Source organism: Vulpes lagopus, chromosome 1 (assembly GCF_018345385.1).
Source record: "Vulpes lagopus strain Blue_001 chromosome 1, ASM1834538v1, whole genome shotgun sequence".
NCBI classification, from domain to species: domain Eukaryota; kingdom Metazoa; phylum Chordata; class Mammalia; order Carnivora; family Canidae; genus Vulpes; species Vulpes lagopus.
Genome location: NC_054824.1, coordinates 89,361,272 through 89,387,415, shown reverse-complemented (window position 1 = coordinate 89,387,415; position 26,144 = coordinate 89,361,272).

Here is a 26,144-nt window from a genome sequence, read left to right as displayed (position 1 = left end):
TAATGATTATTTTCTATTACATTATTAATTGGTATTTCTATATCAAATATTTAGATATTTATTGCCCTTTATGTTTCTGAAAATTTTTATCATTTCTTTTTTGAAATTTTTATGTTCTGAAAATATTTTGTTGAGTTTATCAATATTTTCCTTGCAAATTCTTTTATTAACTACTGAGGTATTAATATTTGAAAATCTGTAAATATTTAATGTATATAAGGAGATGAGTACATCTGTGAAACCAGTACCATAACCTATGCCATAAATATCACCTCCAAGTTTCCTCCTATCTTCCTCTCTCTCTCCCTCATATTTTTTTTCTTTTTCTTTTTCTGTTTCTTTTTCTTTTTCTTTCTTTCTTTTCTTTTCTTTTTTCTTTTCCTTTCTTTCTTTCTTTCTTTCTTTCTTTCTTTCTTTCTTTCTTTCTTTCTTTCTTTCTTTCACTGATAAGAGTACTTACTATAAAACTTACCCTTTTGGAAAATAAAATTTTAAACATATAATACAGTATTTTTAACTATAGACTCTATGCTGTACAGCAGATCTCTAGGACTTATTCATCTTTCATAACTGAAATTTTGTACCTTTTGACTATCACCTATCTATTTCCCTCTGCCCCCAGGACCTGACAACCACCATTCTATACTCTGCTTATATGAGTTTGACTCTATTTTAGATTCTGCATATAAATGATTTCATGTAATATTTGTCCTTCTGTATCTAGCTTATTAGGTTAGCATAATATGCTCCAGATTCATCATCATATATAATGACCAAGTGGGACTTATCCTTGGAATGCAAGGAAGGTTCAACATAAGCAAATCCATGAATGTAAGATAAGATAGCACATTAACCAAATGAAGGATAAAAACCATATGATCATCTCTGAGTAGATGCCGAAAAACTATTTGACAAAATCCCACACCCTTTTATGATAAAAACTCTTGGTGTATCAGGTTTACAAGAAACTTACCTCAATACAATAAAGGCCATATATGAAAAACTCACAGCTAATATAATCAATGTTAGAAAACCAAAAGCCTTTCCTCTAAGATCTGGAACGAGAGAGGGATACCCACTCTTGCCACCTCTATTCAACATAGCACTGGATGTCCTTGCTAAAGCAATTAGGTAAAAAAAAGAATAAAAGAATAAAAGAATAAAAAAGAAAACAAATAAGAGATTAAATAAAATTTTTATTATGAATTTTTTTCTGCTTAGAAAGTCTTCCAACATTCCAAAATATATGTTCTCCTATATTTTATACTTGAACTTTTTTCTTTTTATAGATAACTCTTTAATCTTCCAGGAGCTAATATTGATATAAGGCTAACTTGAATATATAATGTACAATAAATAGGATCTAAGTTGAATTTTAAAAATTGTTAGCCAGTTAACCCAGTATCATTTATTAAGTAATTATTACATTTACTACTGATTTGTAATGGAACATTCTTATATGGAAATTATATTTAATAGTAATTCTGCAGATTTTCATCTAAATTATTTTTATTGCTCTATTCTTATTATGTTATTTTGATAATGAAGGCTTTGTAATGCATTTTCTTAGTTTCATAGATCTTTGTTCTTCTAGAAAGAGTGTAGAAAAACATCAAACCCCAAAGAAAATGTTGCTATTTATATTTTCATTTATAAGCTTTCAAATTTATTGCTTCTGTATCTTTAATAAAATTTTTGAAATTTCTTATTTATAGATTCCACATAATTATTTACATCTTTCACAGCTATTTTCATTGTATTGTATTTCCATTGCTCTGTGTTCTTTGGTTAATCTGCAGTTTTGGGAGGGATCTCTATTCTGTTTTCTCATTGGTCATTGACTTTACCTCCCTTCCTCACATCTGAAGTAGGCATAAGAAAACATGCCTCAAAAAAAAAAAAAAAAAAAAAAAACATGCCTCATAGATGATGGAGTACCAGGGATTATTTTAAGTTTCAAATCAAATAAGGTCTCTTTTAGTCCAGGCTGGTGGGATTTTGGCAGTACAAAAGTTTTAAGTATTTAGCTTTTTATCTATTTGATTGCAGTTAGCTTCATGTGTCAGAAGCCACATCCACAGTTGTTATATTGAATTGATTTTTATCTGCCAAGCTGCTGCCTGCTTCTCTCTTGTCTCCCTCAACTCTTGATTATCGAGATCTGGCCCTATCAGCCTTTAGGAAAGAATTGTGTAATTAGTTTCCTTTTCTGAGCTGATTTGTACAATAAAAACATTTTCTGCAAAACCTATCCATAGTTGAGCTCTCTGTGATATCTTAAAACCATCCAGAATTTTAAAAAATGAATGTGATAGTAGTGCCCCTGATTTGACCTTTGCTCAAGGGTCAAATTGGCTTCTTTGGCTTTTGTCATGAGATGTTCATCTCAATTCTTAACAGTGGGATCAAGAAGTAGTTTCTTCTTCCAAACCTGACTCTTTTATTTCCTTTCTGCTTGCAAATCCACTAAGTTTTTTCTGTGATTAACTCTTTCCTATAACAACTGCCATATTCTGCCAACAATATCCCAAAACTTTCTATTAAGTGTCTGTTTTACAAGCTTTTTCTTTAGGGTTACAAGTTTGTTAGTTATATGCTTTATCTTCCAAATTACTGTTGGCAACACTTTACCAAATGTTTTGTCACTTCATATCATGTATTGACATAATGCCATCTTTCAGCTTCTAATAAGCAGTTTCCTTTTGTTGCCTAGGCCTGGGAGAAACTGAGGTACTGGAAGGTTGAGTAGATATTCAAGGAATCACATCTAGGAAGTGGTGAAGCTGTCGTTTGATACTAGATGGCTTAATTTTAGAGCCCAGTGTTAGTCACTGAGGTAAATTGCTGTATTAAAGTTATACTGTAAAAGAAAAAAAAAAAAGGAAAATACAATTCGTTCCCTTTCATTACTTTATTTAACTGATGTTATCCATGATCTTACATGACACCAGATGTTGATTATGGATATTATAGGTTAAAAAAAACAGCAACAACAGCCATGTGATCATGAAAAACTTTTCATTCTGTTCTCCTCTTCATTAATTATCAAGTAATAATCTGTCTTCTGTACCACACATCCAGTAAAATATACACATACACATGCAGGACTCCATTTTTTTCTTTTTAAATAGATTTTTTTTAAAGAATAGTTCTAGATTTATAGAAATTTACAAAGATAGTACAGAGAATTTCTACATTCGCTGCATCCAGTTTTCCCTGTTACCAGTATCTTTCATTAGTATAGGTCATTTGTTCCAATTAATGAACCAATATTAATACATTATTAAAATCCATACTTTACTTGGACTTCCTTAGTTATTACATATATTTTTTAATTATTTTATTTTATTATTTTTTATTTTATTTTATTTTTTATTTTATTTTTATTTTATTTTATTTTATTTTATTTTATTTTATTTTATTTTATTTTATTTTATTTTATTTTATTTATTTATTATTTATTTTAATTTTCTGTTTCAGGATCTCATTCTGGATACCATGCTATATTTAGTTGTTACATCTGCTCCAGTTCCTCTTAGCTGTGACAGTTTCTCAGACTAATTATTTTTGATTATCTTCATAGATTTGAGGAATATTGGTCAGGTATTTGTAGGATGTCCCCCTGTTGGGATTTGTTTGATATTTTTATCATGATTAGTCTGGAGTTATAGATTTTGGGGATAAAGACTCCAGAGTTAGAGTACCATTTTCATCACATTACATCACATTATATTGTGACTATATACTCTTAACATGAGTTACTGATGTTAACCTTGATCACCTGATTGATGTAGTGTTCTTCAGGTTTCTCCACTGTAAAATTGCTCCTTTTTCTTCCTTTTCCAATAGATATCTGACCAATATTCCTCAAAACCATCAAGGTCATTAGAAACAAAGCATGGAGGCACCTGGGTGGTTGAGTTAGTTAACCATCTGTCTCAGCTCAGGTCTTGATCCCAGGGTCCTGTAATTGAGCCCCACATCCAGCTCCCTGCTCATCAGGGAGCCTGCTTCTCCCTCTCCCACTTCCTTTCCCTCTGTCTGCTGTGCTCTCCCTCTCTCTCTTTGTCAAATAAATAAATAACGTCTTAAAGAAAAAAGAAACAAAGTCTGGGAAACTTTCACAGCCAAGAGGAGCTGACACAGACATGACAACTGGGTGAAACATGGATGGAAGTCAATAGTGATATGCACAGCCCACACCTAGAGACTGGGCAGGTGGAGAGTTATGTGCCACCTCCTTTGGGGCAAAGTAACTATACAAATTATCCAGTGCTTTTAAATGTCCATAAACAGTGATATTTTTTTTATACTGCCAATATTTTTCAAACTATGTAAAGTGACAGTTCCTTGTTTTTGGAAAATGAATTTAGTTTCTCATCAGTGAGAGGATTTATGAGCCATCATGACCTTTACAGAATGAAAAACACACAACATGAGTCTCACAGAGAAGAAGCAACAGAATGATAAATGAAGATGTATGTATCATTTAGATTTATAGGCTTGTGTAAAGGCACATCTTTGTTTAATTAGCAACATTTGGAGATAAATTATTTCTATACATTTGAATAATAAGACTAAATGATGGCAAGATGCAAGTGACTGAAATGTCAGAATTAGAGTGCTAAATATCACTTCAGAATCCATTCTTCTTGGGTGACGGGCACTGAGGTGGACACTTGACGGGATGAGCACTGGGTGTTTTTCTGTATGTTGGTAAATTGAACACCAATAAAAGTTAATTAAAAAAAAAAAAAAAGAATCCATTCTTCTTTTGCCTAAGTTTTGCTTTGTTTAAAAGCTAACAAGGAATCTGCAGTTTTTCTATGTGTATGATGCCCATGCCATCAAAACAATGGCATTAAAGGCAATTTTTTGAAATTTTTACTAAAATATACACAGAGAAAAACACATAAGTATACAGCTTATTAAGTTTTTACAAAGAAAAGATGCCCATGTTACCAGGATGCAGATCAAGAAATACTACTTTACCAGCACCACAGATGCTCCTAATATTCTTCTTTGATCACTACTTTCAAAAGTGAACATTCATCTCATTTGTGACAGCATAGATCATTATTTTGTTCTTTTTTTGGTACTTCATATAAATTAAACCACTATACATGTACATATGACTGTTTTATACCTGACCTCTTCTACTCAATATTACCTTCATGAAATTCAATCATTTTGTTGTGTACATTGTAATTCCTTGATTTACAGCTGCTGCATAATACTCTAGTTAGGAATATACTACAATTAATTTATTCACTCTATTGTTGGATGTTTAGGTAGGTTTCACTATTAGAAGATTATGAATAGTGCTGCTATGAGCATTCTTGTATGTATTTTCTGGTGACCAGTTGTATGTATTTCTGTTGCATATTCATAAAGGAATTGAATTGTTGGATCATAGGGTAAACCTATGTTTACCTTTAGAAGATACTGTCAAACAGTTTTCCAAAACATGTATACCAATCTGCACCACCATCAGCAGTGTTGAGTTCTGGCTGCACCATATTCCCACAACCAATTTTTTGGTGTCTCAGTTTTGCCATTCTTGTTCATGTACAGGGCTATATTATGGTTTTAATCTGTATATCCTTATTAAATAGTATAATTGAATAATATTTTTTCTCAATTTTTGGACACTTTGATATCCTCTTGTAAAAAAATCTGTTTATGTCTTTTGCTCAATTTTCTTAAGTTACCTTTTTCTTTTTAATTTATAGGAGTTCTTTAGCTATTTGGGGATGAAAGGCTTTTGTTTGGTATATTTATTGCAAATGTCTTTCTCTAACATGTAAGTTCCAGTTTTTAATGGTGACTTTTAATAAAGGGAAGTTTTAAATCTTAGTATACATGTGCACACACACATACATACAGTCCTACATTATTGTTAATATTTTTATGCCCTCTTAAGAAATCTTTGCCTTTACCTATGAGATGAAGATGTTTTTCTACATTTCGTCTAAAATCTTTATAATTTAAATTGTATTTTTTAGTCTACAGTCTGTCTGGAATTGATTTTTGTATTGGGCAAGTAGAGGTCAAGATTAATTTTTTTTCCCCTTTGGGATATCACAATCAATCCAGCATCATTTTTTGAAAATAACTATTTTTTCACAATTGCACTGATGTGATCTTGCGTATATCTATATATCTATGTGGGATGTTGATTATTTGTCTATAGTTATGCCAATTCCACAGCATAATAAGTAATATAGCTTTATTCTAATTAAGGTTGCATGGTACTGATATTAGGTAGTTTAAATTCTCTAGCACTGTGCATCATTGCAATTGCCTTGTCCATTCTTAGAGCTTGTTTTTTTTTTTTTTAAGATTTCATTCATTTATTCATGAGTGACAGAGAGAGAGAGAGAGAGAGAGGCAGAGGCACAGGCAGAGGGAGAAGCAGGCTCTGTGCAGGGAGCCCAACATGGGACTTGATCCTGGGTCTCCAGGATCATGCCCTGGGCTGAAGGCAGTGCTAAACCGCTGAGCCACCTGGGCTGCCCAGAGCATTGCTTTTTCATGTGAAATTAGCTTATCTGTTTTCACGCACATACCTCCTTATATGTAAGTTATACATATAGTTATAAATATAATAAAGTTATATTTTATAATATAAACATAAAATAGATCTATGTGTGTATTACTTTAAAAAAAGATTTTATTTATTTATTTATTTATTTATTTATTTATTTATTTATTTATTTATTTATGAGAGAGAGAGAGAGCACATATGAGCAGAGGAGGAGCAAAGTAAGAGGGTAAAACAGATTCCACACTGAGCTTGGAGCCTGACACAGCTAGATTTCACGTTCATGAGATCATGACCTGAGCTGAAATTAAGAATTAGATGCTTAGCTGACTGACTCACTCTGCCACCCTATATGTGTTACTTTAGAAGTTTTGCTTGCCTTTGATTAGATTTATTTACTATATTTATTCTAATAAACTTGTTAGATTTATCACACACCATTTATTAAATTTATTTCTTGGCATTTGATGTTTCTGATATGAGTATAAATGATATCTTGCATTAACTATATTTTCTATGTATTTATATTAGAAATAAATTAATATGTTAAATTGAACCCTATAAAATATTCAGTATTATTTTTGACCTATGAAAATATCAATTTTATAATATTAAACATAATATATTTATTTTGAATCCACTGGCCTGATTATATTTACATATTTATTGTAATAGTTGGGCTCTTGATTCTTTTGGATTTTCTATTATCAGTTTGTGAATAATGACAGTTTTATTTTTATAAATTTTTATTGCACTTTTTTCTCCTTTTCTTACCTTATTGCATTGGTTAGGATCTTAGCGCTACTTTTAGGAGTCACTGTATCTACCCAGTTACTGTCAATGAGCTATGAACTCCTTATGAATTTAGCATTAGAATTTTGACTATATGCACATACAAATATGTAGTCAGCTAATGATAAAAAAAAGACCATGTTGAGCTTCTGGTTTCTTATATAGAAAACAATACTGTATATTTTTGAAAAGAGCAATCTTACAAAATGACTATAATATTACCACAAGAACTTTGAATTTTTTGTATTTATTTTTGTATGTGTATGCATACTTAATAGTATCCTCTTTTTTTATTTGTACCTGCTCAATAGTGGGTATTTGTTTCAGCACCTCAATTAGACTATAAGTATATTTGGTTATAGTAAACATGTCTTACTTTTCTACATTCCCTACAATTCTAATTGAATAAAATAAAACAGAACCTTGTGTACTTATTAATCAGATAATTATGCTGTACTAATTTCAATAAGCTAAAAGTTCTGTTGCCTTTAAATAATGGGAAAATAATGCATAATGTAAGTACTATTAGAACTTCTAGTAGCACCTCACAGCTGGAAAGCACTTAAAATTATTCACAAAACAATTTCAATCTATTATTTTACTGAATCTTAAATTTTTTGAAGTAAGTTTTCCAAAAGCTCTAGTATATAAAGACTTTATATATGCACATACTATGATTTCATATAATGATATTTAAATAGTCTTAACTTTACTACCATCTGGTAAGTCAAACTGCTTGACACAGTAATAAAACAAATTATACTGAGCACCTACTGTGTGCCAGACATTGTGTAAAATGTGTATTAAAGAGATTTGAGAAAAACACTATCTAATGATTGAAAGCATTTTGATACCTGAGCTGAGAAGAGAAATCAAAATTCCTGCTTGACAACAAAAGGAGAATCCCATGGATTAAAGTTTCCTTAACAGAGATTTTTATCCAGATGGTTTTATCCTAAATTTATTCCTCAATGCACTGTAAAGAAAACAACATATGGCATAATACATATGGATTATTCTAAGAGTTGCTACTTTAGTTTTCTGCCCTGGAGCCTTACCCTATAATCCCGCCTGCACAAAGTTTTTATATCAGATCAACATTTCTGAAATTCAAAACGTATGACTTCTCAAAACTTCCAGTTTTTTCCCCTACCTCCACCTACATCATATCCCATACTTTTTTTCTTATTGTGGATAAAATGCACATTCTTCAGTCTGTTATTGAACATCACCTTTATCAATTTTCACCATACCTACCCAATTACCCCCTTGATATGCACCCTCAATTTCTCCACGTGGATCATTGAACGTAGACATGTTTATGATAAATCTGAAGCCTTTGCTTATCATTCCTTGATTTCCCAGTTGAAATAGATTTTCCCATCTTTTCCACCTATTCCAGTGATTCCTCAGTCTTTCTTCATCTTGACCTTACTAAGATTTTGACTAAAGCTATGTCCCCTGAAATTCATCTGTGTGCTAGTTGATAAGAAACTTTGATATATTCTGGAGCCTAATTACCCTTTAGGACCCAACTGCCCAATTCCTATTTCACCTCTGTGATGACTTCTTCAGCTGTGTGTTAGTACCTTCTTTAAATTTCTATAACGGTTAATCTTTTAATAGTAGCCTATGTATACTTAAAGATCCTAAAGGGCAGTCTTTTATATATTTTGTAGACCTTTTCGTATTTAGCATGAAACACTTAACACTTGTTAAGTGAATGAAGATTTTTCTAATTACAAGAAATAGTATTCAAATCATTTGGAAATATGAGGCAAATTAAAATATTGTATTAAGTTCTGTGATAGTGGAGTGTGTGGATGGCTCAGTCGGTTACACATCTGCCTTTGGTCCAGGTCATGATTTCAGGTCCTGCGATCAAACCCTGAGTCCTCTTCCCTGCTCAGTGGAGAGTCTGCTTCTACCTCTGCTTCTCCCATCACTTGTGCACTCTCTCTAATAAATAAAATCTTTAGTTCTGTGATACTGTTTCTTAACCTTCAGTGTATTCCAGAATAAACTGGGAAATTAAAAATATCCATTCTCTAACCTGAAGATTCTGTTTCAATATATCTAGAAGATGTCATGAGTTTTATTGTTGTTTTTATGTTCCACAGAGAATTCTCATCTGTACCCATGGTTGACAACTGTTATTTTTAAAGTTGACAATAAATAGACCACTTCTCAATAATAGACTTTGTATTAATAAAAAAGAATATGCAAAACTGTTGCATATTTTTTAAAAAAGGAATGCTTTGCTTACAACATGTACAATAGTTCGAGCTAGTCATGCACAGTCATATTAATTAAATATTAATCATAAAAAGCCTGCTGATATAAGGCGCTTATCTTCATCAAATCTGTTTGTGCAGCTAAGATAGTTCAGTGGGTACAATAAGGAAAAGCTTAAAATCCTATGCGGGGAACACATAGGAACCTAAATAATACTTGTTGATTAATTGAATTAAAATCATTCTAGATGGGCTTTCTGTATTCTGCTTTTTTAATATTGCCATTTTCTAGTAACTTTTAAAAATCATTACCATGGAATGAAAAGGGATTCATGCTTGAACCAACAAATATTGTCCTGTATTGCAGGTTTTTATTTTATAAAAGAGAGTAATATAAAAGTAATTCTATATTTCATGGAATTTTGCAGATAATATCTATTGTACAAATCAAGTACATACGAAATATGACAACTACATATAATAAGTGCTAATACAAAGTGGCTAACCTATATAAAGTGGAAACTAGTTCTATCCTTGAAACCACTAAGTAGCTCTCTTTCTTACTTAATTTCAGTAAACTATGTTGAATATTTTTTTCCTGAAAGATACAATGTTTTGTATATACACAGTATATATGTATGTATATAGATATTCAGGCTTTTTGATTTTCTATTGTATACATGCATACACACACACACACACACACACACACATTTGCATATATAAAACAGAAAACCAAAGCCAGCCAGAGTATCTACTATAAAAAGAGTCTTTCTTTAAAAAAAAAAAAAAAGAAAAGGAAAAAAAGGACGCCTGGGTGGCTCAGCGGTTGAGTATCTGCCTTTGGCTCAGGGTGTGATCCTGGAGTCCCAGGATCGAGTCCCACATCGGGTTCCCTGCATGGAGCCTCCTTCTCCCTCTGTCTGTGTCTCTGCCTCTCTCTCTCACGCGCGCGCGCTCTCTTTCTCTCTGTGTGTCTTTCATGAATAAATAAATAAAATATCTTTTTTTTAAAATTTTTTTAAATTTTTTATTTATTTATGATAGTCACAGAGAGAGAGAGAGGCAGAGAAACAGGCGGAGGGAGAAGCAGGCTCCATGCACCGGGAGCCCGATGCGGGACTCGATCCTGGGTCTCCAGGATCGCGCCCCGGGCCAAAGGCAGGCGCCAAACCTCTGCGCCACCCAGGGATCCCTAAAATATCTTTTAAAAAAGAAGAGCCTTTGTTCATATCATTATGGGGGCATCAGATGCATTATATAATCATATAATGATTAAGGATGTTGGAGGTCCCAGAAAGCTAAATATCAAACAGTGTTTTAGTTCAGAAAAAAGCTCAACCCCAGCTTCTAGAATACTTTTCTTGTTATTAATGGGTATTTTTGACCCAAAACAGTTTTACCTTTTTTCTATTTTAGTCCAAATACTCACAGCCTTCTGCTCATAGGCATATTTAATCTCATCACATTTATAATTATTTGCTTGAAATTATCATTAGAGAAATTATAGAGCAGGTTTTTATAAGCATAATTATCTTTTCTGTCTTCAACCCCTCAGCCTCTATACTTTATTTCCCCTCTGTCTTGGTATGATCCTACATCACAAAGATATAATTTATAAGGTCATACAGACAAATTCCAAGCATCATTTAGCAAATAGCTTTGTCATCTATTACTAATAGGTATACACACAAGAAATTCAGTGGAAGGCAACACTTTATATGAATATATGCGCTGTTGTTAGTCCTGGTAGGCAAGAAAAAAAAAATCTTGTCAAGGCGTAATGTTTTACATTCATTGTCTGCAATTCCTAGACCATTGTGGTATCTGTTTAATATCTCCTAAATTTTGTTTTTTTGTAGACTAGACTTGTCCTCTTTTCATACAAAAAGGAAAATTCACCTTACTAGATTTTGTTGGCTTCCTCATCATCTGTTTTGGAGCTGACATTCAGACCTAACCCAAGTTTATTGTTGAGCAGGTCAGTGTTTTTTTGCATTCATTTATTTTGTTACATTTAATGAGTTTACTTAAATTGAACCCAGTGCCCTTAGGAACAAATAGAACATTTCTCTATATGACAAGTAGAGAAAACTCAATCCTGTATCTTTCATTGTTAATGGTGAGGTAATGTGCAGGATATATCTGAGTCCCCAGTATTTCTTAATACACAGCTCCATGAAAACCTCTAATTACATTGTATTTTCTCATACCAGCACCTTTTCGTTCATGCTTATTTCACCTAATACTCTCTCTCCTCTGCTTAGCATGTAAGACCTGACTCAAACTTCAGGTCATCATGGACGATTCCTTTGATCACACCAACTCAGTGACTTTTATTCTTCTTAACTTCCGTAGGCTCTACTCCTGAAATAACATAATTAGAAATTATATGATGTCTGGTGTTGAAGTTATTTTTGTGTTTTTGCTCACCCTGCTGTGCTGTTTCCATTTCCACTCTTTGAGTATAGGGTTTATAATTCATATTTCTTTGCATTCTCCTTAATATCAAGCACAATATCATTTCCATTAAGGTTAATTTATATGTGTTGGATGATCCACATTTTATGGTAAATAAAATAAAGCCCAGTTTGTAACTTCCCTATTAAAACTGGCAAATATTTACATGGTTTCATGCTTGAAAAACATTTCTGAAATTCAAAATATAAGCAAATCCACCATTCTGATCCCTTTTACTGTCAAAACCCTGAGTGGTTCATTACCCACAAGCTGTAGTATAATAATTGTATGTTCTATAACAAAAAGTAGTATCCAGATATGGAAATTAGAATTGGCAAAGAATTGTGTTTCTGCAAATATGTGCTCATAAAAACACCCAAGTTTCAACAATGATTTAAAATTTACTAACTGGCTAAAGGTAATTTGCATCCCTACCTCCAAAAATAGTCTTGACATGGCATAAATGTTGGGATTATCTAATATAAAAAGTTAATTGGTGTTAGTGAATTAAATTACATCAAATTCTTGTGATCCAAGCATCAATCAGTCAGTTTCCAAACTTTGTGAATTCAGCATCATCAGGATTTGGCTGCAGCCTTGCAACTCATGAAGACAAAGCAAAATCTGCCAGAAATCTAATTTAAACTTACTATCATGCCATTAATTTCTTTTAGAGAAAGTTATGCTGTTGGGTCCATATTTGTATGCACATACAAAAATAAGCTCTGAAATGTGAAGACCTCACAACTGGGGAAGGGGAAGATTATGTAGAGATGTAGCATTTATCTCACTGATTTAGGCTGAAGAAAAAAATGTAGAGGAGAGCTGTGTTTTTTTTTTTCTTAAAGATTTTATTTATTTATTCATGAGAGACAGAGGCAAAGACATAGATGGAGGGAGAAGCAGGCTTCTCGCAGGGAGCCTGATGTGGGACTTTATCCCAGGACCCTGAGCCGAAGGCAGACGCTCAACCACTCAGTCACCCAGGCGTCTTGAGGAAAACTGTCTTAACAAAGTAAAAATAAATCATGGATTAGTTCTCTGGGTTACCAATGTACTTAAACCCTGGAAGTCTTTATGGTTTTGAGTTTAAAAGCCTCCTGATATCCCTGGATTATATTATTTGGAGTTGGAAAAGAGAATCCTTTTCATATTGAGGCTGCAGCAAATAGTAAGAGTGATGGCTCTGGTAAATGGACAAGTTCCTGTCAACTCCAAAGTCATTGCCTTTATATGTCTTTAGAACTTTCTTTTAAAGAATTGGATAACTATTTTCTGTATGCAACACACCTCTTTAGATTCATGTACAATTAGTGGGTTTCTTAAATATTTCACTTCAAAACCAGCCTGAAGCATTTTAAAAGTAAGGGTAGTGGAGATGGCAAAATCTCTAAGACTCAAATATATATATATATATATATATAGAGAGAGAGAGAGAGAGAGAGAGAGAGAGAGGCATGTATCTAATAATGTGAATGATGCTCCATTGAAAATTATCTTCTCAGACTTCCACAGTCCAGAACAGGTGCATTTTAGGATCTAGAATGAAAGGCCCTTTCAGTAATGTAATTGTTGTGAAAATTAATGCATGATCATTGTATTAGAAAATCACACTTAATCGGTTATAACACTTGCAAAGATGGAAAACATTCTACAAATGTTTTTTAAGCCAAGAATTGATATTTTAAAACCAGTTTACAGGGTGCCTGGGTGGCTAAATGGCAAAGCATCTGCCTTCGGCTCAGGTCCTGAGTCCTGCACTGGGCTCCCTACTCTATAGAGGATCTGCTTCTCCTTCTGCCTCATCTCTCATGAATAAATAAATAAAATCTTTAAAAATAAATAAATAAAACCAGTTTACATAAACCAAGTAGTTTTATGTTTCTAGCATTTTGTTCTTTAAGGTTAACTGGGGGTCCATATTTTTATCAGCAATAAGATTGTTTATTCAAAAAATATAACAGAATCAACCTTGATTTTAGTGGTAAAAATGACAAATATTTCAAGAGTATACATTTGTGAAAGAGACCAATATTACATGTTGTAATAATTCCATTTTAAGGTGAAGTAATACTTTAGAAACATAAGTATGTGCAGTGAGTTATTCCCATTACTTTTGGGCTCTTTATTTTTGTGGTGGCTCGTAGAAAATTTAAATGATTTGCTGCAGGACTCTCAAAATATTTGAAGTGATGCTTCGAACAGCCAGTGATATGATTCTGAGCAAGGAATTTTTTTGTAGAAGGAATGTGTTGTGCTTGATTTAAGATTTTGCATAATGAGGACTTGCCATGTCCACAGTCATGTTTATTTGGGATGACAAGCTTAAATTGAACCATCACATACTCCAGTAGCTTTCCATTTGGAATAGATCCAGTAGCCACCCAGAGAGCTGCCATACATATCTAGACTGGAACATATCTCACTACAGACATTGTGGATAAGAACACCACAGTGCTACTATAGTATGTCATCAGTGAAGCATGTAAGGGAAAAACTGTAAGACTAATCCATAGTTACAAAACTAGAGGAAAGAAAATAATTAAGGTAAAATTATTCCTTCAAAAATATTGAGAAATGGGCTTCATGTCCTTTTGGATATGTAGATTTTTAGACTTTTCAGTTTAATAGCACAGCAGTAAGATAGCAATGAAACTGCTTTCAAAAAATATACCATATTAACAACAAAAAAATATATATATACACACACAACCACGCACACCATAGGGTAATGGTTAAGAACTCAGGTTCTAGAGTGAAATAGACTTCACTTTGATTTCCAGTGGCAGTTTATAATCTACATGAGTTTGGGCAAATTACTTAAACTTGGTAAGTCTTAATTTCTTCATTGATAAATTTAGTAATGATACCAACCTTAAAGAAGAATTTTAAGGTTTGAGAAAGAAGTAATGTTAAGTGTCTGGAAAGGTGCTAAGTATTCTTTAAGATAGTCCATGTGGGATCCCTGGGTGGCGCAGCGGTTTGGCGCCTGCCTTTGGCCCAGGGCGCGATCCTGGAGACCCGGGATCGAATCCCACGTTGGGCTCCCGGTGCATGGAGCCTGCTTCTCCCTCTGCCTGTGTCTCTGCCTCTCTCTCTCTCTCTCTGTGTGACTATCATAAATAAATAAAAAATTAAAAAAAATTATAATTTATAAGATAGTCCATGAAAAGATCACCATTGGCATATTGGTAGAACTAACATATTGATACTTACTAAACTCAGTATTCTCAGCTCAGTAATGTTATGTATGGTCCTGCCTATTACAATAAAAACTACAGTTATTTTGGTCATTACCCATATACAATCCATCAAGTAAAATGTATAGTGATTTAGGCATAAATATTTCTAAGAAAATCATATATATTAACTTCATGTTTGGAACCACCGTGTCATGGGTGATTTGTAGTCAATAATGTAACAAACTTTATTCAGCTTTTCATATGAGGTAAAAAGATACATATTTGTCTTAGCATTTAAATGTATTATCTAAAATTATATCTAATACTGATTGGGAGATGAGATTTTGTTCATTAACATTTTAACTTTTTAAAGTATTCACTGCTCCACACCAAAATTCATTTTTTTTCAATTTTATACCTTCATGAAGAAAATGAATGAGTGAAAATTAAGGAATAAATTTTGAGTAAAACTATGTCACATGTTACAGTGTATTTGGTAGCTATGATAAAAATTGTGACTATGAGACTTTAGGTAATTTTTTAGAAATGTAAATTATAATAGGACTAGTATTATATGATGATTTTTGATAATGTTTCATAATGAGAGATTAGTTGCAATGTATTTATTTCGAGGTAGATATTTTTAGTAGAAAAATGATAAGATTGTCTATAATTTTCCCTGCAAATGATTGCTTTGGGAGTATATATTAGAGTAGAAGCTAGGTTTTATAGTTATTATGTTATAGGATAATACATTTTAATGAAAATGATTTAAATTCATAAAACTTCTAATCTGTTTTAATTGGCTTAGAATGTGAACTGACTCTAGAGAAAAATGTGCATGAGAACATCTGAGGAGAGGTGTGGGGCATATCAGAGACCTATCCAGGCTCTCACAGGAAGTAGGCGATTTAATCTAGTTTTGATATCTGAGCTGAGAAAGCAGAGCCTATGCTATGAATTTTGAAGTAGGAAATCTTATAGAAAATGTATAAAGCATTAACTTGTCTAAGTGTACCTGTGACTTTTTATTTTGTAAAGTGATAATCACATAAATATATGCCTAAATATCTTTACACATTTTTAGATGTGTATGCTCAGGATGAGCATATTTACCATTCCCCCCACCTTCATCACTTTCCTTTTTTATGGCTACCATATTAAAGCATAGGTGTAGTTCCTTAATGAAAATCTAAATAATCAAGACGCAACTTATGCCTGTATTTTTTTAACCTCAGTGTCCAGAGCTGAATTATAGATTAATAATAATCATGATTCAAACACATACTCACCATTGGTAATACATGGCTTACTTTTATTTGTTCAGTTAGTCCTTTAGTAATTAATTTTATGTAGTACCTATCTATAAACACTTCATAGAAAGAAAGAATTACAACTCTAAAAATAATTTACATGTAATTGTCTCTCTCTCCCCATGTTCTTCCACATTCTTCTTACCCCAGGTAACAGTAGTCCAAATCCTTTATTCAAATTCCTTTAATTTTGCTTTTACATGTATATATTACATGTAATATTACATGAATATATATTTCTAAAATGTGTATTTTAGAATTTTTGTTTTAACTTTATACAAATGGTATCGTACTGTGTGTAATACTTTTGGATTCTTTTTATTCAATTGTCATGGTAGTTAGTTTGCTGCATAGTATTTCACTATGTGAGCATACCTTGGTTTATTTGTTTACTCTTTTGTGGAAGAGCATGCGTAATTTCTAAGATTTTTCCATTCAAGCAGTGTGATTACAAACATTCTTGAATGCATTTTTTACTGAAGTATAATCATGTTTTTAGAATAAGAGTTTTTATGTAGACTTAGTGGTTTTGACCATTTTAATATGTAAATAAAACAACACAAGTAATTCATAATTCCTTTAAATATATAGTTACTAATAAGGTGAAAGTACTAGCCTGTGCCAACATGATTTGACCCCACTTATCTTTTATTTTTATTTTTTAAATTTATTCATGAGAGACACAAGAGACAGAGAGAGGCAGAGACATACAAGCAGAGGGAGAAGCAGGCTCCATGCAGGGAGCTTCTTTAAATATTAAAAAGAAATGTGCCATCAATGTGATTTTTTTTACAATAAATTCATGCTTACAACCTAAAATCTACAAATCTACAAATCTACAAATATCATTAATACTGTCAGCTGTATTTTTATGTGGTGTCAGTAGCTGAAAGAAAAGTAAGAGCTGGAAAAGTCCTAAAGAAATTTTTAGTTATCCAGCCCTTGACACCATTTACCGTGTTTTGTTTAGTATCAGTTAGCAGCTCCATTGTTTGCAACTTCCCCTTATTGCTAATGTGATGATATGTGGTCTTTGCTACAAATTGCACACAAACCTATACTGACTACTTGTCTCTAAACAAGATTAGCTTTTGAGTTGAGAATGAGCAAGGTAGCGTATTCTGAGGAAAGTAATGTATCATAGTCCTATAGCCTAGGAAACTGATCATCCATACAAAGCAGTAGTTACTTACAAAAGAATCCATACATTCCATTCCTATGAACTTCAGTTAGGAATTTTTCTAAAATGTTCAAGATTGTGCATCCCTTAATTGCCAGAATTTGCCTCTTATGACATGCTACTAACTCCATGTTATTGTATTCTAAAAAAAATGGCAGAAGGATATGATATAATATGCAAATCTTATATCAGTTTCTACAGGAGTTAAGATCAAATACTTGAGACATAGTTCTAATACCATGCATGCCTTCTTTCTTTGAGAACCAGTCATTTTCCCTAGTGCTTTCAGTTTCCTTAATCTCTTTGAAGTACTTGAGAGTAGTGTACACACACTATTCTGTTTTTCCTTCTGTTCGCAGTAAATTCCCATTAACCGTAGTGAGAGCTTGTTATCTTTTCAGTAACTCCTAAACTTCCACTTTCCATATAAAAATCATAATATCAAAGGTTGCAAATAATCTACAAGGAAAATTAAGACCCCTGAATATTTACATTCTCCGGCATTGAATCCCTCTGATCTCTTACCTCTTCTTGCAATTCTTTCCGTACGTTTCTGCCTAGGCTCATCTCCCCATGACCAACCTACGTTTTTGGAGCTTTATTCTTTCTCTGGCTTTTTAAATTTAGGAGTGCTTTAAATTGAGTCTTCAGCTTTTTGCCTTTCTTTACTCTGTTTAGTTATTGTCCCTTGAAGAAATGACCCACTTCAGTGAGCATGTCTGAGTTGGTAATATCCAAATCTACATCTCCAGCAGTACCATCTTCCTTGAGTGTAAGTCTGCATGTACAAACTGCACACTGATCATTTACACTTAGATGAATCTGTTACCTCCACTAAAAGATCATTGACACTGAATTATATTATATCCTTGAATAAACAAACTTTTCCTTAAACTTTTGTCGCCTTCTGTCAAATTCAGTATTTTTTCTCTATTAGTTAGCAAGCTTGAAATAAAACTTATCTTTGACTCTTGGCTTGAAACATTGAAAGTCAAGTTACCTGAAAATAAGTATGATAATAAGACCTATCTCAGATATTGTTATAAAGATTAAGTGATATAAAACATTCAAAGTACTTGGCACATGTGCCTGACATGTAATAAACCTCTTTGTTATTTGTTATATTCCAGAATGTGGTGATTTATTATTTAAATATATACTTCTTTTAACATTTATAGTATTATTGAGGCTGTTGTCAAAATACCTATGAAATATTTTTCAGAGCTTCACAAAATATATCTAAATAGGCAAAATTAGCCTAGCAAATTTTGAAAAAGAGTAATGATAGGGGCATACCATGTAAGTTATTATAAGGTGTTTTTTATAGTTTAGTTTTGTATCTGATAAGCACCTATTTGCATAATAAGAAATTTATAAAATAATTCATGAAGTTACAAAGGAAAGGTACATATTATCTGGGCTACAAAAAATTAAAAGTTTTGTTCATAAAAAATCAAGGTTAAATTAAAAAGGCAAACAATTCCATAAAAAAGAAATAATTAAAAAAAAAAAGAAATAATTCTCACCAGTATTTTAGGTGCTGTATCTACAACATAGAAGAGTGCCTCTATTATAGCAATATGACCAAAATTGATAATTACCATTAATAAAAAGAAACAGAGAAAGACAAACTATAATTTCATGAGTGAAACTTAGGATCTCATTGAGGTTTTAATTTTAATTTCTGTTACAAGTTAATTTGATTTTTTTTTTTTTACTTTCTATTGACTATTAATCTTTCTGTAAAAATTACTTTTAAAAACTACTGGAAAAAACACAATGGTGATGAAGGAGAATAGTTTGAGCAAACTACCTTCAGTTATGTATTCCTGCCTGAAGACTTTTAGCATATGGTACCTTGTTTTTATTGAAGTAAAACTGACATACAACATCTTATTAGTTGCAGGTGTACATCAAAGTGATTTGATATTTTTATACATTACAAAATAATCCCCATAGTAAATCTAGTTACCATCTGTCACAATACAAAGTTATTACAGTATTAGTATCTATTTTCCCTATGCTGTGTATTACCTCCCTGTGACTTAACTAATTTTATACTAGAAGTTTGTACCTCTTAATTCCCTTCACCTGTCTTGTCTGCTTTCAACCCCTCCTGTCTCTGGTAACCAAAGCTTTGTTTCCAGTATCTATGAGTCTGTTTCTGTTTTGTTATGTTTGTTCATTTGTTGTTTTTAGATTCTACGTGTGAGTGAAATCAAATGGTATTTGTCTTCCCTGTCTGACTTATTTCACTAAGCATAAAATCTTCTAGGCTTGTTCATGTTGTTGCAAATGACAAGGTTTCATTCTTTTTTTATGGCTGAGTAACATTTCATTGCGTATATATACCACATGTTACTTATCCATTCATCTAACGATGGATTTTGAGGTTGCTGCTTAACATATTTTGACTATTGTAAATAATGCTACAGTGAACATAGGGGTGCACAGATCTCTACAAATTGGTGTTTTTGTTTTCTTCAGATAAATACCCAGAAGTAGAATTGCTGGAACATCTGGTAGTTTTATTTATTTATTTATTTTTAACTCCCTACTCTTTTCCATAGTTGCTGCACCAGTTCACATTCCTACCAACAATGTACAAGGATCTCCTTTTTTCTACATCTTTGCTAACTTGTTAGTTTTTGTCTTTTTGATAATAGCCAGTCTGGAAGGTATAAGGTAGTATCTCACTGGGGCTTCAGTTTGCATTTCCCTGATGATAAGTGATGTTGAGCATCTTTTACTGTGCCCATCAGCCATCTGTGTCTTCTTTGGAAAAATGACTATTAAAGTCCTTTGCCCATTTTTAATAATATTATTTGTGTGGGGTTTTTTGGTGTCAAATTACATTAGTTCCTTATGTATTGAATATTAACCCCTTATTTTGTCTTTTAAAAGAACATTATTTATAACTAGATTGAGAAAAGATTGCTCCATGCCCAGTTAAATTCTTATCCGCAGAAATGTATAAAGTGGAATGACTGAGAGACAAAAATGCTTTACATTTTGCTATAGTAAAATTAGAACCATGATGAGAAAGCTGAGTTTTTTGACGTGGTTCAAATTTAACTAATACTAATACCAGTACTCTGAATAAGCTGTATTAACTTAGAGAAGCAGAGAAACACTCAGTAGAGAGAGTGAACAGTTTTGGAGTTAGTAGAGGAAGAACCCAAAGGGATTCAGAAATGATATAACTATAATAAACATAAAATAAAATATGATTGTCACGTATCTATTGTTGAGAAACAAGTAGTATTTTCATATTTATGCACAATTGGGGCTTTCTAAACAAAAATTGCTGGCAAACAGGATAAAAGGATGTTTGACTGGTAAACATGCCTTGGAAGTTGGAGACCTCCAGAGAGATTTAACAGACCTCTCTCTCCTGGAGCCTTCTACTTACATTCCAAAGGGTTGCGGACATCTAGGGACCTTCCCTTCTCCAAGAGAGGATTTGTCTATGTTAAAAATTTAATGTCTTTTCCTCTCTCTAGAAGGAATAAGGGACTGCTGTGCTGCAGTTTCTATGTAAACTTAAGAATTCATAATCTCTGGTTTCCTCTCCTGTCACAGAGACTCTTTCTATACACGAAGGGACCATTCTCTCTCTTTATATCACTTCAAGAAATAGAAAGGGACATGGACCACTTGTATGATTATTGTTATAGATGATCTCTGGTCCAGAAACCTTGTATTTACTTACCTTGTAGTAAAAACTAATGATGTGTTTATGTCATTTGTGAGTATTAAAAGCTCTACAGATCTAAAGTGGAGAGTTTGGTTCTTCCTTTATTGTCAATAAATATTGCAACTTATTATTGTACCTTTATAGTCATAGAATGTGTAAAAAGTACTAGCTATTTGCATAGTATTGTGGGCACCTGTGTCTTTAGGGACCATGGAGTTTGAGGAATGGGGAGTTGCTAGCAAACATGGAGGCAAGTGAGACCAAATAAGAAAACAAAAACATTAATAATACTTCTGGGTCTTGAAGCCATGATACTTACCAACACTTAAGAAGCTGGATTTGCAAAGTCTAAGGGGAGTGGTTCCTAAATAGGGTTTAAAAACCACTCAGAAATGAGAAGAAAGAGGTAAAAACAAGTTCATTGTAATGATTTTTTTATGATTTTTTTTTTAATCCTAATGAGAAATTCACTCATTCAAAGGACTGGCCTTTATTCTGAGATCTACTTTATACTTTTTGTAGTTGAAACATTCTTTTAAACGATAATGATAATGGCAAATTTTATTTTATCTGTTGGTTGGTTATGTTGTGGTAAAATGTCCCTATCATTGTTTTCAAATTGTATTAACAGTGAAAGTGCAATGTTGGAACTGCTGCTTTAAATGATTTGTATTGCTTACTGGGCTCAGTATCTATAGGTCTAGCAGCAGCCTCAAATGGAAGTGATATCCTGAGTTAGGGTGTGGTAAGATAAACCCTAGGTTTGAATAACTCAGAGAAATGTCACAAGACAAACAATTAAGACATTGTTAAATTAGAAGTGTGCCACTTTGTAAATGAGACACAGGAAAAGTTTTACCTAAACACATCAAGACAAATCAAATTCTTTCCTCTGTAGGTTTTTCTTAAAGATATTATCCATTTCCTCCTGAAACTGAAAAACACATTTAAGCAGTATTATTGCTGAACATAGTTTTATGAAAATCCTTGAGAAAAATTCAGACTTTAATTTAGTTACATACTGAATTCTCTAAGATTGATAAACATCTATTCCACATAGCTGAGATGCTTAGGAGCACTGGACTTTGAAAGATTTAATTAATAACTGAGTCTTATCTTTTGAACTTACTACCTTTCTGACTCTTCACTGACTTGGGGGGAAATTTAGTTTAATTTTGATAATAGTCTCAACTTTTGCTATTTTTCTCATTAGTTTGTCTCTATTTCAGGGAGTGAGGACTGTTTATTCACATTGTATCCTTCTAAGGCAGTTTTGCTCTGCCTAGTGTATGTGTTCAATAATATCTTAGTAGACTTACAGAATAATCAACATATTGAGAACAGTGTCCACCCTATCAATATCGGTACCTACCAATATTAAGACTCTGAACTTGAGGCCACAATTCTGGTTCCAGTTAGGGTCCATGTGGATATTGCTTTCTTGGGGTTCACCCCAATCAGGGAATTAGGAAAGTCATGAAGCAATAGTAAAATAATTCCAGAACTCATTTTCAAAAACTCATGACAGAAATTATAGTATGAGTATGATCTCATCTAGAATTGTTTCTATCCTTTTAAATTTCTACCAGTTTTAATTCCATTTCCAGCAACTTCTCTCAATATGGGTCTCTGTCCTAGATGAGATACCCTATATCTCTCAAAGGATAGCTCATTAATATAAAGAAAAGGTCATGTGTGCCATCCTAATAATCAATAATGGCAAATGCCAAGCTGTTGTGGATGTGTGTTAAGTATATGAAAGATGTTTGGTGGACTACTACAGGTATGAAAAATGTGTAAATGATATAATTTTGCAAAAATATTTGAATATACACACCTATGTACATACACATGTATATCAAAGTTATACACTAAACATTCAGTAAGGGTAATGAGAGTCTAGAACATTCAAATGTTATTTCAACTCTACAATTGAATTTGATCTAGTGTATACAAGTAAATCTCAAACAATTCTGAAACTACAAAGTTTTGACCATATCTGGAGTTAGTTCAATATTATGAACCTGACAAAGTGGAGCCCAAGAGGGAATAATTGAGATAAAATATATACAAACTAAGTAATAAGAAGGATGATCAAGTTATAACGAGAACTGAATGAAGATGAGAAAAAACTGTTAATCTGTGAGAAAGTGTGTGTAGCAAAACGCTGGCTTAAAAAGTTACCTTCAAATTTCAGAAGGGCTATCATGTTAAAGATATCTGTGTATTTATATATGTGCTTATATGCATGTATTTAGGGTTACATCAAAGGAATTAGGATTAAGGTCAATGGGGAGTGGGGAAGATACAGGAAAGTGCATTTCTGTATAATTCAGTTAAAATTCTAAAAATTTTAAGGTGTTTAAAAGTTTAGTCCACTGCTGGGGATTTACCCCAAAGATACAGATGCAGTGAGACACCAGAACATCTATATCCCAATGTTTATAGCAGCAATGTCCACAATAGCCAAACTGTGGAAGGAGCCTGTGTCCATTGAAAGATGAATGGATAAAGAAGATATGGTCTATATGTACAATTGAATATTCCTCAGCCATTAGAAATGACAAATACCCACCATTTGCTTCGACGTGGATGGAACTGGAGGGCATTATGCTGAGTGAAGTCAGTCAGTCAGAGAAGGACAAACATTATATGGTCTCATTCAATTGGGGAATATAAAAAATAGTGAAAGGGAATAAAGGGGAAAGGAGAGAAAATTAGTGAAAATATCAGTGAAGGTGACAGACCGTGAGAGACTCCTAACTCTGGGAAACGAACAAGGGGTGGTGGAAAGGGAGGTGGGTGGGGGTTGGGGTGGTGGGTGATGGGCACTGGGGGGCACTGGTTGATATGCTATATGTTGGCAAATTGAACTCAAAAAAAAAAAAGAAAGAAATAAAAGTTTAGGGCAGCCCAGGTGGCTCAGCAGTTTAGCGCCGCCTTCAGCCCAGGGCATGATCCTGGAGTCCCGGGATCGAGTCCCGCATTGGGCTCCCTGCATGGAGCCTGCTTCTCCCTCTGCCTGTGTCTCTGCCTCTCTCTTTATGTCTCTCATGAATAAATAAATAAAATCGTAAAAAAAAAAAAGTTTATTAAGTTATGTTATGAAGCAGTAAAACTCCTTTCTTTCCCACCAGACTCTCTAAAAGTTTCAAGCAGAGGTCAATGTTTGAGTAAATGTACTTTCCAGATCTAAGATTCTAGAGCAGTGAGATTTAAATACAAATTACTCTCCTGAGTATATATTTATCATAAATTCCTGTGCTCATATAACCATCAGATATTTTGCTTATCATTACTCTATAACCCTGATTTTAATAGTTATGAAAGTCAGATTATTTTATAAAATAAAATAGTTATAAAAGTAAGATTATTTTAAAAACTGTTCAAAGCAGGGGATACAAATAAAAAAATATCAGCTTCACAAATGTATCCACTAATCTGGAATTATACCAACTTCTAGTTCATTGATACACTTTTGTTTTATCATCTCTCAACCTTTATTAAAGCTTGAATGACTTACTTCATTGCTCTTTAAACCTTACCTCTGACTCTTTCCAATTTCTCTCATACAGGGAGGTAGAATATGAACATATATTTACAAACTACAGACATCTATTTTGGCAACTTACTAGCTTTGTGACCATGGGTGAGCATATGACCTCTCTGAGATGCTAATACTTATTCCATTCAGTTACTCACTTACTGTATCAAATAATATTATACATATTATATAATGTTTACCATGGAGCCTGGCACAAAATATCACCTACCAATATTTGCAACATTCAAACCAATTGATTTCTCTGAGAACAAACAAGTAGGGTACATACTCTTAAGTAGTAGATAACTTTTGAAGTTCCAGTACTTGAATATTTGCCAAGTTTTCAATATGTGTTTCTCATTGGAAGATCTATTTATACATTCTACAAATACACATTAATACATGCAATGTACAACTATTAGTGTTGTAAATACCAAAAAAAACAATAAAAATTAATGTAATTTATTTAAGGATAAAAGTTTTATCCTTCATAGAGGTATAGGTTACGAAGGTAAATGATAAATATTATTAGTACTGTGATAAGGAGGATGACCGTATAATTTGTTGTCCCACAGGGATTTTCTCTATATAAAATGTACATAAGCATATGAATTCTACTGTTTTATATATATGAAAATGTTTTGTGAAAATATATATAAATTTATTTATGAATATTATTGCACTTCAAGTACATTAAATATTTTCTTAATCCATAAATATAAGAAGTACAATCACTGTAATATCAGGAGGATGAGGGGTCCATGTAATTTCTTAACCTTAAGAAACTGGCCTCTCTGATATCAAATATGACAATATGAGTAGATAATTCCATATAATACTTAAATGAGCATATATCAAAAAAACTATCAATTTGCATTATTCATATAATTGTGTGAACAATAATAATTAGAAATACCATTTGATGGCAATTTAAAGATGAATAATGGTCTAAGTGTCCTTTCACAGTGTGAAATAGGTGAAACTAGCAAGAAGAAAAGAAAGAGGGGAATGCTTCTATGACCTCATTAATCTCTATATAATCCTTAATGTGTGTCTTCTCTCCATTGTAATTAAGCAACTCTAGTCGAACGCAATTAACTAATAATATTTTTTAATTTTCTTTTTTTTAAATTATTTATTTATTTATTTATTTTTTAATTTTCTTTTCACAATTTTGGTTTGGTTTAGGATCCTTAAT